Here is a 6,730-nt window from a genome sequence, read left to right as displayed (position 1 = left end):
ACGCTGAACCCTAAGTTGCTCCCGATGGAGACCAGCAGCTCGCATGGCAGCTCGGTCGCCATCGGTGTGTGCGGATGTGTGTGTGAATGGGTGAATGTGACCTTAACGGTAAAGCTATTTGGGAACCGTGAAGGTTGAAAAGCGTTATATAAGTGAGAGCATTTATTTTACCATGTCTATCATGTAAATCTGCAAACAGTAGCAACACACACAAAAACATACCGCTGAGGAGCAGAATGGGCTTCCGTACAACAACAAAGCTAGCGAGCTAGCGCAGCAGTATAAGCACTTGTGCTCTGAGAGAAAAAAAATGCTGCATGTTGGTTTTGTTTCTATGACAACGATATCTTAACGCTATGTTAAGGAGTTTACTACACAGCTAACAACAATCTTACAGCGTGTAGGTTAGGGTTAGTATTATAATACTGCTGGTCTTGGTTGTCTTTTCCAGTTTATCTTCAGGATCCTGAAGGTCTCCAGCACACCTCTGTCCAAGTGAGTAAAACCATCATGCAGAATAAAAATAGGTTGGTCCCCATCGGCCATATCCTCCTTCACGGCTGATGCAGTCTCAGCTTCTCTCCACTGCATTGCTTCTACTTCTTCTTCTTCTTCAGCTAGTTTACACGCGAAGGGAAGTTTTGTTTTTGAGCGGCCGCACACCCCCCGGCTACCCACAGACCAAGACCAGAAATCCAAGTTGAATAGTTTGTAGTTCTTCCATTGCCTCAAACTACATCACTGTGCCAGAAGAACAACAGATTTTACAGTAAGAGAACTGGAACACCGAGCGGACATTCACATATTGACATTTTCTGTGAGAAAATTTGTTCTTGGGTTTGGACACCAGGGCTCGGTGGCGTGACGTTGCTCCACTAGTGTATACGTTGATATTTAATGCTATTGATTTTGATGCCTGCAGTAACGTTTGCTCAGTCAGTTCTAACTGACCTTTTTTTTTTTTTTTTTTTTTTTTTACTTTTATCTAAGTACACTTTTACACAACTACTTTTTCTTGAGTACAGCATTCTAGTACTCTCCATCCCTGAGTATGGCCCTTGGTTTGCGGCTATTTCATTTTTCTTTCACCTTCAAGTTCAATCACCTCTTCAGTGCAGTTATGTGTCGTCACTATAAACTAATGGCCTGTGTCCATCAAAGCGTTGCTTCCTGAGGCCAGCGTATTTTTTTTTTCCAATGGAAGCGCCGCGTATTTCCACTCTGCTACAGGCGCCAGGAGCGTGACGAGGCGTTGAGCGTCTTTTCTGCGCTGCACGCCCTTTTTTTTTTTGCGGTGGCCGGGACAAATACCACAAAGACCAACTGAGACGTTTCCTCGCACACAAAGTCACATGAAACCAGACGGGTTTTGCGCTTCAGCCTTCCCTTCATCCAGAGCAAGTACTCTACCTCATGCTGACGGTTGTACATTCAGTATTTGTTGATAACACAAACAAAGCTGAAAAAACGCTGAGCCTCCGACACGCTCTCAAACATTCCCAGCTGGGCGGTTTCAGAAGAGCGCTTGGCATTTTGGGGGGAAAAAAAACAAAACACTTTGGTGGACACAAGCCCTTAAATGGAATTTAAAAGTGACGTGCTTGTGTGCAGTAATTTCATTTAGAGAGAACTGCTCCTTTAGAGGCAGCACTCTTGGCCGCTGAGCGCTGACCTGAGGCAGGACCGAAGACTTTGAAGCCATCACAGTCTCCATAGGTCCCTGAGGCAGAGCGCAGACCGGGGCGCGGCAAAAGCCAGCTTCACACCGAACAGGGACGAGCGATAAGCACCCTCAGAGAGCAAAAACACTATTCTGTGTGTGTCGCTGGCCACAACCTTGATCCTCACTGGGTGGATGCAGCAGTTTTGGGTTGTGTTTTGTGCTTTTTTTTCAGCAGCAGGAAAAAATGGCTCATCGTGTGCTATCTGAGGAGAGAGGCCCTGCTTAAGAGGGCTGGAAAGGTTTAGACAGCGTTTAAACTTGTGATTCTCTGGGGGCGTGGGATGGGATTTGAAGCAGTAGATGTGTTAGATGTGGAAAATGCTCAAACTGCTCCAGGGCTTTACAGCAACAGAGTGGAAGGTGTGGGCCGGGGGGGATATAAGAGACTCATTCGGTCAGTGTGAATTGTATTTGTCCTCTGTGTCTGGTAGCCACATATCGTAGATGGAACAAGGTAAATTTTTTAAAAAAAAAGCAGAAAATGTATTCATTGAAAAAGTGCTACAGAGAGCCTTCCACTACACACAAAGACATAAACAGGCCATTTACAATTCACTCCAAACACTCCTGCAAGGCAATCAGCCCCATTGTAGGACTATGGAAATGAGAATCACCGGGCTTGGCCGGTTTCTATGCAAACGAACCACTGACGGCCAAGCATAGGACTGTCACTTCATTATAATAAAACATTAGATAGCACATTATTGATGGATACAGGAGAGTCGGGTCCATGCAGCAGCCATAGGATGTGCAGTATAAAAGACGAACAGCGGAAGTTAGTGGGAAAGAGTGGCGTTCATTTACCTTAGTCGCAGAGGGAACAAGATCTTAATTTGAAACGATAACCATCAGAGGCAGGGCTTTATTCCTAATACGCTTTATCAAGTACACCTTTCTAATAATATTCAAGTTATTCATGTCTCCCTGTTTTCTGATCAGCTCCTATTGAGGTGAGGCTGTTCGTAACCAAAACACGATTGCCATTTTGTTTCACTTCATTCATTTTGATCATCTTCATTTCATTCCCCCCCCCCCCAATTTTAAATTCACTGAACAAATCAAATGTTTGGGCAGACGGTTTGCTGTTCTGCACACGTCCTCTGTGTTTACCTGTTGTCTTGATATAAATAGCATTAATATACATTTCCACAGCACTAATTCCCTTAGTAGAGTGCTTAAAACAGTGCTACATCACACCCACCCATAGATTGTATATGAAGATGGACAACATGACAGCTCCCCAAAAGTGCCCCCTCCATGTTAGCGAAAAATCAAAGTACACGTCAAATACATTTTTCCCCAAACATGGTTTCTGTCATTTCAGGTACTTCTCATCATGCTGATGTTTGCTCAAGTGTTCATTTTTCTGATAAGTTTGGTTTTAATTAGGCATTTGATGCTATAAAAACGGGGTAAAACGTCATGATTGACAACTGAGATTGACTCAGATTGACACACCCCCAGTCTATGTACCCTCCACTCTGCTGCTCTTAAAGTTTCTCTTTAACAAAAATATGAAAATAAATTCTATTCTTCTCTTCTGATTATCTTTTCCAGTTGCTTCCCTTCCACTTCCTGCCCTCAAAGGGAACTCAAAGGACATAATTCCTCCTTTTAAGGGTAGGCTTTTAATATGAAACATCTACATGACTCTGTTGTTGTGCTGAATATTAATTAAATTATTCAAATATTAGCAAGCGACATATCCCAACGTCATTTTCAGTCGAGTAGCAGTTTTCAAATTTTAGATTTTTTTTTTGCAGATTTATCTGTTATTAGTTTTCAGTAATAATTTCAGCCTTCCTCACTGTTTTTTTTACCCGGCTTTTAGACCAGCCTTTATTTCTTCATGTCGGCTATTATCAACAGGGCCATACCAGTGGTTTTGCATGTTTAAGCCAACCAACTTCTATCTGCTTATACCTTCCATTACTGCCAGTTAATTCCCAAAGCATTGCAGCCGATATATTCGGCAAATTGTTTAAAAGTTCAAAATGAAACGTTCAGGTAAGTGCTTCACCCTCCTAAAAAAAACAACAAAAAAAAACACGCCTGCATTTACTCATGAAACCATCTTTTATGGGACTAATTCCCACGGTGGAGATATACAATCCAGCTAAAACACTCTAGCTAGGAGGGATGAAATGTCATGGTACTGTGTACCTGCAAGAGAAATCGGGACGACTTGTCACACATGTAGATTCATCCTCTGCCTCACTTTAAATCCTCCAACAGCTGTTCCATAATGTCCCATTCATGGCAGCAAAAACACTCTGTTGTAGACTCACAGTTTGTCATGTGTTCCAGCAACACTCCTCAGAGGCTGGCGTCCTAGTTGATCCGATGATAGATCGGCTGTGTCACCTTTTCTTGTCCTTTCCCCGTCTTGCTCTGCTCGCCTCGGCAACCATTTCCACCAAAGTGTACTCTGGCTCGGGCTGACACGCTACAACAAGTCACTCTGTGGAAAGTGTGACCGTCTTCTCGCCGCAGCTCCTTACATTTTGTCGTGAAAGCGTCACCACTTTGCAGAGTTATTTGCTGACTACTCCGAATGACAGCGCACATCCACTCTGAAGTCAGGCCCATTCAATACAGCATACATACATTCATGTCTGATAATCATTTGTATTCCCTGTTGAGTTTCCCAAAATGATAACTTAAATATGAGTGCAATGCTATGTGGCAGCTGAATCTAACTACAGCACACGAATGCACCACCAGGAAGGATCCACAGATCTCTCCGCCACTTTAACACTATTGTAATTTTAGAATTAAGTAACTTAAACCGGTGTGGAAGTTGTGCTTGTGATCCATTAGCTATGTTGACCAAGTTTCAAGTCTCCGTGAGTCTATTTTGATAGCGTACTGACCTGAACCCTAGAGGGTAAGAAAAAGACATTTAAAAACTTCCACTAACTGCGTGTTACTGTTTTCAAAGTCCGTGGTTTTTACGGGTCCAGTGAGCTCCCCCAGCACTGAAGTGTAGGTGGGCTTCACCTCGAGGACACCGAGAATCAAGTTAGGTTTGTCTTATTTAACAGCAAATGTTGTAAAATCACATATGCCGTTTACTATTTTTCGTGGCGTTTTCTTCTGCTGGGATTTAACCATTTTAATGCCAGGGCTCGCCTCCCCCGATGCAAAACAAGTCCCCCCCCGACACTATTTTGCAAAGGCACTGTCGCTGAATCCTAGGCTCTGCGCCACCCCAAGACGATTGTGATTGGTTTCAAGAAATACAAACAAGCCAAGCCCCCCCCATCCCAGAACGATGATGGCTTGAGCCAGACCTGTCTCCAAAGTGTGGAGACAGGTCTGGCTCTATGAGAGACTAGTATGGACCTGAGACAAAGAGATGGAAAATGATCAAATAAAACAATATCAGAAGCTCGGGTGTGCCACTGGAGTACACTTTTTCAGTGACTGATTATAATCTGCTACTGTTATTTAAGTGATGCATTTTAAAGCCAGTTAATGACTGATTCAAGTGATTCATTACATTTACATTTGAATTATGCAATTACAAAAACGCTTTGATGCTTTTCATCACTCCGACGCTCTGATCACTTCTCCTGGATACGAGTCAATGAGCTTATATCTCTCCGAGGCTTGAAGCAGGGGCCGATCCGGTGCAGTGAGAGTGAAAGGAGGATGAGCATGTGTTTGGACTGCTGGGAGAGCTCCAGTCCAGGCTGCATGTCAACAGCAGCATCCTGTGCATGGAGAACCATTGACAGGCGGCTTGGTCTCTCTGACCTGAGCTTAACATGCCCACCACCTTCATTAGAGCCTCGACAGCACACAAACAGTTAGACGTATACTTACTCACAGACATGCATTTGCAAACATTTTTTTTGTGAGAGAGTCTCGAAGGATTTTAGGGAAACTGAGAGGAGACACACACACATACATTTGGCAACTGAAAAGAAAGGGTGTCATTGGGCTAACTGGAAAGCAGCCTGGTTCTGGGTTATGGGTTACGGGTTCTGGCACTTATTTACTAAACCACAACAGCTATGTATCATTTTTTCTTCTCCCTAATTATGTCACTACATTTCACTGGCTTTCATTTCAGCCATCTGTCAACCTCTGCAGCAGACTTGAGCTTAACGTAGGCACAGATAAGGTGTTTGTACAAATTGGATTTTGTTGTGAATATTTTCTGATCTCCAATGTGATCACCAGCTGAAATGTCTACATCATATGCAGCCTTTTTTTTTTTTTTTTTTTTTTACAGACAATGGCACATCGCGTACAAGCGCATGATAATCTGCAGGACGTGTTGAGGCTCATTGACAGGAGCTTGACAGAAATCAAAAACAAATGGCAAAGCAGGAGCAATTGGACTACGCTAACATTACTCTCAGGACATGAGAGGTCCCACGTTGGCCTTTGACCATGTTTGAAAAAAAATGTCGCACATAGTGCAATGTCTGGCATTTTATTTCTTGAAAAGGAGTTTAAAAAAAAACCCCAGCTACATTGCAACTCCAGTCCGTCATTAACACGGAAAGACATGGAAAGTAATTGAAGTGATTTGTCTCAGTGGGGGGAAAAAAGTGTTTCCCATAATGCCAACTGGAATGCACATGAACCATCATAGCTTTTCTCCAAATGTTGGAATCCCTACTCTAAGTACAGACTGATTTGTCTTGTTCAAGCTCAGGGTCAAAACCTCCATGACATGCATTTTTGAGGGCCGGACAATAAACTAACAAACAGAGTCTACAATAAATCAGCACTCTTCTGCTACTGTGGGACTAGAAGTCAGAGAGAATGACCATTACCACTGCCAGGAGGGCAGCAGCCATTGTGAACACACATCTTCCCTGTGGCAACGCAGCAAATCTTAAAGCCGCCGTGAGCAGAAACAGACCAGTGTGATCCTGGTGCTTTACGCTCCAAAGCTGATGAAGGAGGGGAGCTTATTGCTGTTGCGCGAGAGGAACAGCGGTCAGAGAGCCAAGGCCAAAGTTTATCTCCCGAAATACCTGCAGTCATCTG

The sequence above is a fragment of the Enoplosus armatus genome, chromosome 16, assembly GCF_043641665.1.
Source record: "Enoplosus armatus isolate fEnoArm2 chromosome 16, fEnoArm2.hap1, whole genome shotgun sequence".
In the NCBI taxonomy this organism is placed as follows: domain Eukaryota; kingdom Metazoa; phylum Chordata; class Actinopteri; order Centrarchiformes; family Enoplosidae; genus Enoplosus; species Enoplosus armatus.
This window is presented reverse-complemented; position numbering follows the sequence as displayed.